The sequence below is a fragment of the Haliaeetus leucocephalus genome, unplaced genomic scaffold (assembly GCF_000737465.1).
Source record: "Haliaeetus leucocephalus isolate CR32 unplaced genomic scaffold, Haliaeetus_leucocephalus-4.0 Scaffold217, whole genome shotgun sequence".
Classification (NCBI taxonomy): Eukaryota; Metazoa; Chordata; class Aves; order Accipitriformes; family Accipitridae; genus Haliaeetus; species Haliaeetus leucocephalus.
The window spans coordinates 5,389,479-5,400,949 of NW_010972653.1; positions in this window are offsets into that span (position 1 = coordinate 5,389,479).

Here is an 11,471-nt window from a genome sequence, read left to right on the forward strand (position 1 = left end):
ATTCATCTCCTCCCTTGTGAAAATAATCCTAACATCACCAGTGTTTCCCTAATTGCCTTTTTTCTTTCACAGTGAAGGGTGGCAGCATTGTTGCCAGTGGTGTCACTCACAGCACAGGCCAACACGGTGCCGTGGCTTTCCCTGGGTGCTTCTGGTATGATTTTCCCTCCTGCACCTTCATTGCACTTTAGTTCTCCTGGTAAAAACTATCACAAGTATCTTTTAAATACTGTGACTTCTACACAGGAAATGTTTAAGAAACTTGATGCTTATAATAGAGAAATAATGGAGTTATTCGTCTAATTCTACATTTATACTAATGTTAATACAAATGTTAATGTGGGCATGTGTAAACCACACAAAGAAGTCTCACTACCCACCCACAGAGAGGAATTTGAATCTGCTGTGCATTTATGCACACTGAATGACATCCAACCTAATGAGATATCCCCAAAGTTGGGACTTGGGTTATGAAACACACTTGCCTTGCAGCCAGCAATCCTGTCTGCCTGGTTTCTGGACTGGATAGCTCCATGTACAGCTAAATTCATGGCCCTTTCAGGCTGTGCTTGGCCTGACAGCCCTCTGGATGCCCATGTCCAGTCCGGAGGTCTGTCCCTTCTCGACTGCTGTAAAAGTCCTGATGTGTGCAGAGCACATGAACTCAAGCTGAGTTCATTTTGGAGACTCCCCAGAAGTCAGATGGGTAGTGTGATGGTGTAGTGTCCTCCTCCTGAGCACCATCTGCATGGACCAGGAGTTGTGAAGGAGGGCTTTTGTGCTGTGCTCAGACCATGAGTGGTCAACACCACGGGTATCTCACCTGGGAACACCAAACTGCCAACTGAGGCTGAGTCATTGTGCAGCCAGGCACGAGAGCAGAGAAAGCAGGAAGGAGAAAGCCTGACTCTAGCCTTGTGATAATGGCATCCATCTAATGGTTCGGGGACAGGGAAATCTAAGCATCTAGCAAACGTGTCTGACCCCACAGCTCACCCTACTTTGAGCAGGAGGTTGGGCTAGATGACCTCCTGAAATCTCTTCCAACTTGAATCTCCTATGAGATTATGATGCCTGCTCCTGAAGCTGCTTTTATTCTAACGATGACCGCGTTTAAAAAGGGTGGATTATGCAGCTGACTTCCTCCCCCTTCCAGCTAGCTGCTGTAGCCATGGGCAGCAAGCAACCTCCTGGGCTCCCTTGCTGGTCCCACAACTCTTGACTTCAGCAGGAAAGGCCAAATGCTGTCACTGAGGACAGGTATTGTATGGTGATAAGAATGGTCTCAGGAGATGTGGGTTCCTTTCCCTCAGGCTGAGAATTGCCTGTAATCTCGGTACCCCGTTTTGCAGGTGTGCCCTCCGGCCACCATGCACGGCAGTGGACATTGCTAGTGTGCTAACAGCACGCTGCTGGGGGGACGAGCTCTTAAAATTTTTGTATTGCTTCCTCAGACTCCCAAGGAAGGTGCCCAGCTTACGCAGAGGGAGTCTAGAGGCATTTCTGTGGTCTCAGAGAAAGGGGAGCACCTCGGCAGGCAGCCTGGGGCTCTCCCTGCTGTCTCTCCAGTGAGCATACCAGGAATGAAGGAAAGCAGGAACACCTCCTCTGGGACCAGGCACTGAAAATTCCAATAACACAGCATCTCACTGAAGCCCTGAAAACAGGCAAGGTGGATCCAACCTGCAGCAGGGACTAGGAGGCTTAGGAGGGGCAGGTGGGCTGGAAACAGGGACTGAGCGTGGGAATTGTTTTGGGGTATCACTGCAGAAAACAGAGCTTCAGGGAACAGAGCAAGCCTACGTGCCAAGGTATCAATCAGCATTGTCTAAAAAGTTTTCATCGAACAAATCAGAAAAGGGAAGAAAACTAGAACAGAATGTTCTGAGTTACAGAAATAATTGAAGATAAATTCAAGGCTTTATCATACCATAGTAATCAGTTTGAGGGGTTTCACTGTCACCCATGGAAGGACTCAAAAAAATAACAGCGACAAGATAACTGCGGCATGGCTCAACAGTACAAATAAAGCTGCTTATACTGATTAATCCTCCTGTACTTCTTCCTTCAACAGGTTAGTAATCACAGATCAAAACTCAAAGCATTTCTCCTGCTGCGCCACCCTATGTTTGAGGCTGTAGTCGAAGCACTTGTTAATAACAGTGTGCAGTGAAGACCACTGCCCAGGGTGGTACACACCGGTCCTTGCAGATGTATGCAGCTTTGCAGAGCACTGCAATACTGACCAGAAGGACTAGTAGAGAATAACTCCCGCATTTCATTTTTATTGTATTTTTTGTCTGCTCCTTGCCCTTTTGTATGAAAGATCACATGCATGTGAAAAGTTAAGTAGCTGTTGAAGGACATGTTTTAAATTCATTAAGACCCAATAGTAGCCCTCTTATTCAGATTATCTTCTCGTCCCGTTGAAACCCAGAAGACTGTCTGAAGAGCAAGGTACAATTTGACGTGGTTAAGAGCAGAGGAATCAAGGTCTTCATTCCTCAGAAGCCTGCAAAATACTTTGGTCTTGCAGCACACTTCTGTTTTCCCTTGATAACAGCACTGTAACAAGGCTGATAACAATGGGCCATGTGCTGTACCTGTTGCACAGCTATGAATGCAATGAAAACAAAGGCCAAATGTTACCTACCCACATAAGGACAAGGTCACCCGATCACAATTACTAGAACAAAACACGGCAAGGGTTTGGCTAACTGCATGGCATGATTACAGCCAAGTCCTGGCATTGGACTATGTATTGCTGCAAAGCCAACACTATCGATCTATTGTACTTAGTCATAAATAATTCCTATCTGAGCACTTCCGCAGCTACTTTCAGTATCAACTGGTTGATCTGTACAATCTTCCAGTGGTGAAAGGGAGGCAGTGCTGATTCGGGGTGCCCCAGGCTGACCCTGGCCTGGTGCCCAGCCTCTGCTCTGGCAGCAGATGCTGCTGCTGGCTTCGCCACAGGCTGTCTGTGTGGCCACAGGCAGTGTTTCAGGTCTGCCTGGGCCACCGGGACCCACCTGCCTGAGAAAGGCAGACTGTACTTTCTTTTCCGCCTCTCTCCTCCCTTCTTGGGTATTTAGGCTTGGATGGCTTTCACAAAGGGGATTCTTCCTTTTGCCTATATCTGAAGGACTCTATGCTGGGAGCAGAGTTTCCCTGGCCTTCCATTTTGGATAAAATCCCCTTTTTTTAACAGCTAATTCCCACTGGGTCTCCCTGATGATTCTATACCCAATGTTTTTAACACTGCAGACACTATCTGCTCTATGTACTAACCACATATACTTGAAAAACACTCCAACAACCAGCTCGTAACAGATTTTACAAAACCTTTCTGAGTCATTTTTGGACCTTGCTTTATTTTTAAGTGCGGCTTAAGGAGAGTCACCTGCCAAGCCAGGCAGCGATGCGCAGCAGGACGACAGGCTGCATCCCAGCTGAGGGCTGCAGCATCAGGTGGGTACAAGGTGGGTGACGTGGAGCATCACGGGCTCCATCCCTCACAACAAGGGGAACAACGGGGTCTGAGTCATTGCCGCACGCCCAAAGGCGAGGGGAAAGCCTGCAGCCAGTAAGCAGTGCAAGGCACGGTGCTGCACCAATTGCCTCCATGGGGGCTAGGTGCTGAGCGGGACCTCAGGGCGAGAGCACAGGGCACGGGCTCCCCTGGCTGAGGAAGCATCCCTAGAGGCTGTACCACCCTAAAACCACCTGAGTCATAATCCCCTGTCCTCCTCCTTCTTCCTGGGAGTGGCACCGATTTGCTATCAGCATAAACCTGCCGGAGCAAACTCCTAACCCCAATCCATGGCCAAGGGACAAGCCTCCGCCCTGCTGTCCACCTACACCTCGCTCTCCTGTTTCTGGAGGAAGGGAACAGGAAAGACTCTTGCTTTCTCCTCCACGCCCGGGCCCCAGGTCTGAGCAGCTCTGAGTAGTCAGAGGTGGTTTTTCCCGGGCTGGTTGTCTTCTTCCTTTTTTTTTTTTCTGGCGTGCAGAGGAATAATTTGTTCTCAGTCTCCATCCCTCGTGTGGGTGCACTGCCAGGCGCTGGCTCTCTGGCTGTCTTTGGCAGCTTCTCCCTAAAGGTGATATTCCACCCAGGACACTGGGTCTGCTTACCTGGCCTTTTCCCAAGGGTTTGAAAGAATAACTCTCCAAAGGAGGTGATATGTGGCGCTCAGCAATTTCCTCTTCATAGCCGGGGCCAGCTCCTGGAGAAGGACCTTTCCATTTAGAAAAGCAGGCCACCTCCTGCACTTATCTAGCTTACCGACTATTAAAAAATAGTAGAGTGGATAATGAATAACCATTTACCACCTTGGAATCTCCATGCTGGCAAGTTATGGGGAAGAAAGTGTCTATCCCAAATTCTGCATTTCCCTCCCCTCTGGACTAATGGAGTATGTGCATTAGTTCATTCAGGGATATATTCCTGGTCTCCCCATTTAACCTACTTATCTTAAACTATCTTATCCTATTTGCCCCACAATTTCTAAAAAGATCCTACCCAAGGACAAGATCATGCTTGTGAAATTTTTGTGTGTACTGGTTTAGTTTTGGCAAAGTTAGGAGGTAGTTAAAATGAGACTTATAATGGAAAGCTAGCTGCTAGCGTCTCTCCATAATACATGTCTACCTTGCAGGAGAGTTGTGAGGATTAATTAATTTGTGTTTGTTAAGCACTTTGAGATCCTAAGATCAAAGGTTCTATAGAAATGCAAATTGTTATTATAATGATAAATTCTTTATATGAGCTCATATGTTTTGCCTTAGAGGCACAGTCTCACCCTGAGTTGCGTAGTTATACACGTAAATCTTCAAACATTATGATGAAAATATACCTCTGAGGGCCTGATCCTTCCTTTTGCTCTAACGCTTCATGCACGGAGCTCCCCTTGACTTCAGGCAGGTCCCGTCCATGGGACAATTGCGGGATTCAGTGTGTTTGGGAAATGAAAAGACCATTGTGTGCCTCTGGCCTTTGCATTGAGACACATAACTTTCCGTCTCACTCCATAAAACTGCTGCTGCTGCCAGTAGTTACGTCCATCTTGTTAATGAAAGGACTGAGCAGATGACAAAATTTGGATCTGAATTTTGACCCTCCCAAAGCTCAGGTTTTTTAAGAAGTTTATTTAGCCTCCTAGAGAAGAAGGGAGGTAAAAGCCTAGCTCAGCTGCAACTTGCTGCTGTCTCGTAACAGATACAGGATCTCATCAGCACGGCCGAATGTCATTCCTGACGCACAAGATGTGCCTGTTTGGCCCTTCCCCCTGTGTGCTTTTACAAGCGAATGAGGAATACAGGTTTTCAGGCACTCACTGCACAAGTTGCCAAAGGACAGCAGGGAGCAAGGCCACAGCTGCGCAAGCCTGGCAGCCCCGTGTCCCCTTCCCAAAGAGAACTCTCTGCTTTTCCTTCCCCCTTGCGCAGGCTCGGAGCACCACGCTGTCTGTCCCCTGCCTGTGAGGATGTCTAACCGTCTTGCTCAACATCCTTGTCTGAAGCACTGGTCCAACATGGTGGCTGTGCTGGGAAGCAGGTTCTTGGGAGAAGCAGTCACCCACCTTCCATCACGACATCCCTCCGTGCCTTCCTTGTCATGTCCCCGGCACGCAGACACCTCTACCCACATCTTTAATGCATAGAGTCAGAAAAATGTCATGAAGTTTGTTTGCATCCCCCATGGGCTTACCTGAATGCAGAGCCAGAAGCTCCAGCTGGAAAGGAGGTCTCCTGTCCAACCTCACCCTCAAAGCAGGACTATAACCAGGCATCAGATCAGGTCAGCCATGGCTTTTTCTAGCTTAAGCTTGAAAATCTTCAAGAATGGCCACCCCACCTCTGTCTTGGGGCTTCACTACTCTCCTGGAGAAGAAGTTTCTCCTGATGTCCAACCTGAACCTCCCATGCCACAATTTATGGCCATTGTTCCTTGTGATAATATCTGGCAATACTGAGAAGAGTTTTGTACCATCTTTGTAGCTACCCTTCAGCTAGTCACCTCTTAAACTGCTCTTCACCAGACTAAACTAATCCTGAATTAAACTGCAATCGTAATCTAAAACGTGAGGCTTTCAGCTGTGAGGTGCTGCTTCATGGCTGTTTGCAGTGCGTATTGTGTAGGTGAGATTGCAACTCTTACATCCCCCTGAAGATGAATTAAAATTAAGGAACCAACACACTACCTCTTCAAAGTCTTCTACCATTTGTTGTGTAGTCTCAAAAGATTTCTGTTGCATGAAAGCCTTTCCAGGAGCAGAAGGTATGATCCACCTACTGTATTATTCCCTTCCCCTGACATGGAAACCTTCAGAAGTTCTCAGTTAGTCTGGGAAGCTGTCTGCTACATGATATATACCTAGTATTATCACAGAAGAGAATGAATAGTTGTCATGTTTAACATATCCAGAATTTATAATCTTCTAAATATTACACTTGTCTCTTTTTTTCCTCCAAATATTCTGGGGCCTGACACAGATTTGATGCACTATCCAATATATTCACTTCTACCCTTCACATCATCAGTTCCTCCTGCCGGAGATGATAACTCAAGCCTAATGTTGCCATAAACCCCAGGAAACCATGCTGACTTCTGATGAGTTTCTTATATTTTGCATTACTGTAAGAGAAAAAGATGTCCTACATGTTCCTGTCACTTGTCTATCTGAAGACAGTAGAAGTCAGATGAAGGCTGTGGTGAAAACCAAGACACTAAGCTTTCCAGCTGTCCTTACTTTTACTGCAAAGCATTAGTGTGTACTCAGGGCTCTGCACTGGGACATACATTAACCAGAAGACAAACCTTTGTGAAAAAATGTCAGTATGTGCAACATGCACACACAATGTCCTAATGGGGTTGGGCTCTGCTCACCAACACGTGCCACAGGCTGCCGTCGTCCCCTGCCTCCTCCTCCTCACGTCGTGCACTGAACTTCCCAGCAGCAATTGCAAGTTTGCTGGAGTGGTCTGTAACCTCACTGTGTTTGCACAACACCTGAAGATCTGATCCATGGGAGAGATCTTCATATTTAAATCTGCAAAGTGTTAACTTCTGCAGTTTCTGGCATATTTCAGGTCCTTGTGCTGCTCTCCTTGTCAAACAGCATTCTCCTCTCTGAGCAGCCATTGCAGCGTGTGCCAGACAAGACGCATACAGGGGTCAGATCCAGCACTGACATCATCAGTGGCCATCACTTGATGTGATGCTTGATATGCTTACAAGCACCAAATGCTTCCTCACTCAAAACATGAAACCCACTCGAACTCTCAGGCTGCTTCTGGAATAAATCAAGGTCTTGCCCGCAGCGGGCTCAGAAGCTGGCCATGAATTATGGGTGACGGCAATGCCCCTTGGACCCAGCAATGCCTTCACTATGGCAGAAGACAGTCCTCTACGTGAGAGAGAGATGCAGTCTGCAGGCTGAACATGGCAGTGCTGTGCTAGCAGGACTGGCCATTGCCTCCCTACTTTCTGGTATAAACAGCACTCTGCTGCCTGCACACACAAAATCCCTCTGTCACTTCCATGGTTTCCTCTCCATTGATCCCACGGTACAGGCTGACCTCTGCTTTTCAAGCTGATGCTCAAGAGTTTGCAAGAGCTCTTCTCACTCTTTCTGACTCTCAGAGAATTTTGACATTGTCTTCGTTGAGAGCAAGATGACATGAAGAGTCTATTAAAATACAAAGTATTTTAAAACTCCATTACACCATTATATGTCGCCTATAGAATCCATGTATTAAATATAACAAAAGCTAGAGCCAAATCTTAAGATCTGGCTCATCTCTGGTGGGAGCTGAGCTCATACAGAGGATGATGATACTCAAACACCTTGCTGTATCAAGTATATTTAACAACATGCATTTGAGAGCACTGACTTCTTTCAATTTCTTTTTTTTTATCTCAAATCTGTAAATGTGAAGGACTGGAAAAGCCTCAGACACAAAACTGGTGCTGTAATGTCAGAGTTATGTGCTTCACCTCATGGCATGTGTCTGTGAATGACTCGTTTTGAACATACTGGGGCTACTTTCTCCTAAAAAAGGCAAGTTAGAAAATAGAAACGTAAGCATTTCTGCAGTTGAGCTGCAAAGCAAAGCTTTCCAGTCACTTCACAAGGTTTTTGCCACTCCATCTCCTTTAGTTTAGCCACTGTAAAGAGCTATTTTAATTTGTTGCTCTGACTCAAAAATATGCAACATCACATTTTCAGCATTGAGTGGCATGAAACTGCATTCAAACACCTTGAAAATATGTAATAAAAGATGGCAAAAATGTATCCTGGAAATATATTGTTTCCTCTAATGGTCTTTTTTGAATGACAGGGGCAATTTATAGCTTTTTTTCTCTGTGCAATGGCCAACAAACTGAAAAGGAGTGAGGAGTTGCTGCCCTGAGAGAGACAGAGGTAGCCCCACAGGAGTCCCCCATGCACGTGTCGTGCACCCCGCAGCCTGCAGAGGATCTCCACTTTGCACAGGTCTGCAGCTTGGCACACCCCAATCTGGATTTTACCCTCTGCAATCCTGGGTAAAGCACTGAGTCTCCCTCTGCACCACTTTTTCATCCGTAAAGTGGAGGTACTATTAACTTACCTCCATGAGCTGTCAGAAGGCTTAATTTCTTAAGAAGTGCAAAGCCCCTGGGTAGACTCAGAGGGAAAGCAAGCAGTCGAGAAATGTCAGGCATTACCTCGAGGCTTCCTCCAGCGGCTGTGATGATGGTGCTGGCCGGGGAGCCTGTCTGTCTCCCGCTGGGCAGCTCTCACTGCCCGGCCAGCAGCTGCGGGAACCTGGAGCTTGGCCCCAGCTCCTCCCAAATTCGGGGGTCTGCGAGAGCCAGGAGACCCATCCCTCAGCAGGACCAGGGACCACCAGGTTGCTGCTGCTGCGAGATGCAGGAGACACTGACAGCTACAGGGCAGCTGGACAGTCCTCCCCATCCCCTGTCCCTTCCCGGCAGCAAGGGCCCTGCTTGGAGAGAAAGTGAGGAGGGGAAACATCAGGAAGATGTGGCCAGTCTCCTGCCAACAGATGCTTTTCCAGTGCCCTCTTCTGGAAAACATTTTTGGCCCACGCAACTGCTTCGTGTAAGGTAGTTTGAGACTGGCGGTGACTTGCGAGGAGCTGCAGGAGCATCTCCCAGCTCTTCAGACCCAGGATCTGCTCTTCTCCTGTCACCCATGGACCTGTGCAGCTCCTCACGCCCTTCAGAGCAGTCAGGGCACTAGCCAGAAAATGGGCAGTGAAGGACGTGACTCCTTGCTCTCTCTCGCCTGACGTGCCTGAAGGCTGTCCCTGGCTGTCTGGCATGGTGACCCAGGTCCAGTCCCCTTCCCTCCCCGTACTGGGAGACCTCCCACAAACCTCGTGCTCCTCACAGCCAGTCCTTGCCACCAGCAGCTCTCAAGGAGCCTCCAGAGAAAAAAACTCTGAAGGGGACAAAATATTTCAGTAATCCCATCCTTTTGAGGAGCTGATATAAAATCGCTATTAATCACCCACAAACAGCTAACGAATGCGTCGGTTCCTCAGATAATTGCACCCTGTGGTTGTTCTTGCTGCCACTGTCCCTCGGAGCAGTCCAGCCTTCCCTCTCCAGGCTCAAGTATGGCTCCATCTTTTCTCACATCCATATCTGAGCGGCACCTTCCCGCTGGCAGCTGCCCTCCTGCCCCAGCCGAGGTCGGTTGACCCAGACCCTGGTGGGGACGGAGCTGTGGGCTCTTCTTCAGCCCCAGCCAGAAGGTAGAAGGCGAAGGGGGAACAATGGCCGGTACTGGCGATGCGGTTGAGCGCTGGAGCAGGGTGATGACCACTGACCCCATCCCGGCCTCAGTCCCTGCTTTTCTGCCAGCTCAGCGAGTAGCTGGGCTCCTGCGGTGGTGGGACAGCCCTTCACTTCACTCTGGCAGCTTTTCCAACACCTAGATTGCATCTGCTGCCCACAGAGTCAAATCTAGAGGCTTGCGAGCCCTGTTCTTTGCCCCGTTAACTGGCAGAGGAGGTGGTGTGAATCTCCTCTGTTTTTTTGAGGAGTTATCTCAGCACAGGCAACCCTCGTGCAGTGACAGGAATAGCTGTCCAGGGAAGGTGGTGCCCTGGGAAGCAGCTGATGTGGATGCTACATACTGGGACAGTTTTCCCCACTGCAGGCTTGCCATTATTTAGGAAACCTTCTCCAATTCGTGCCTCTGTGTGTGGCCACATACACACACACTAAATATATTTTTAAATCTTTCAGGGGCTTTTGTTCCTTCTTTCTTTTAATTATTTTAACCAAAGCCAGCTCTGTCCCCAGACATTTCTTTTGGCTGTGGCCCAGCTCGCCTTTTGTTTCTTATCTGCTTGATCTTGGTGTTTTCCTTTATTTTACTCCTTCAAGGGATTCTTTTGGAGCCCCAGCCTTGGCCCCCACCCTCCCAACCCAGCTCCAACAGCTGGGGCCGGGGCGGGGGGACAAGGACATCCCATTGATCCGCTTCTGCCTGAAATATGGTGGGTTTTCCAGCTGGGCTCGGTGGGAGAGGTGGGAGGACGGGACCTCTGAGGCCGGTGGGCACAGCCTTTTTGGTACCTCCACGAGAGGATCCCGCACCCCACAGCAGCCAGCATTTCCCATCACCTTTCCCCATGCAGGGCCGAGGGTTTTCCCCATGGTGCGGTGCCCACCCGCCAGCTCTGCAGAAGGGCACGGGCCAGCCAAATGTCTCTGTCTTCAGAAAGCCATTAGCTCTTAGTTAAAATAGCCACTGGTGATTTGGAGGTGGGGTGCCCCTTTTTGGCATGGCAAGGGCAGCCTCATCCTTCAGAGCTCCCACATACAGCGACAGGACAGGGACTCAGTCCCCACGGGGTTGTGTCCACCATGGGGTAAGACTTGAACTTTTTAAAGAGAGGGGCTGAAAGCACCTGTCCCGGTGAGGGCAGAAAGCGCAGTCGTTCAGGGCTAAAACAGAAATGGGTTAAGAGAAGCGTGCAATTTATACCTGCTTACGACTTCCACGAAAGCTCATTTTTTAAACAAGCCAGCACACAGGGAGACAAAATAACCTTACAGCGGAAACAGGCATCAGCATCAAAGCAAAAGCAAAGGAAAAAACGATGGTCAGTGTTATGAGAAGTGCTTTGGACACCAACCTCGGCGGGCAGGGATGGCGGCAGGGGCAGCACCGCTGCAGGCAGCAGCCAGTGCCGACACGTGAACCATCGGGGCTGCGAGCGCGGCGCAAACCAGACGGCTTTGCGGGGGACAAACGCTTCCAGTGTCGCCCCACTGACACCACGGGTATGGCACTCCGGGTCCTCTGGCCCTTCCTCCGGCGTTTGCCAAAAGCATCGCTCGCAGCCGCCTTCCCATGTTACGCAGGACGCGCAGGGGGGCCGTCGCGGGGGCCGGGGCGCTGAGGCCCCTGCAGCTGCCGGCAGCCGGCAGGGCTGGCATCGCCCGC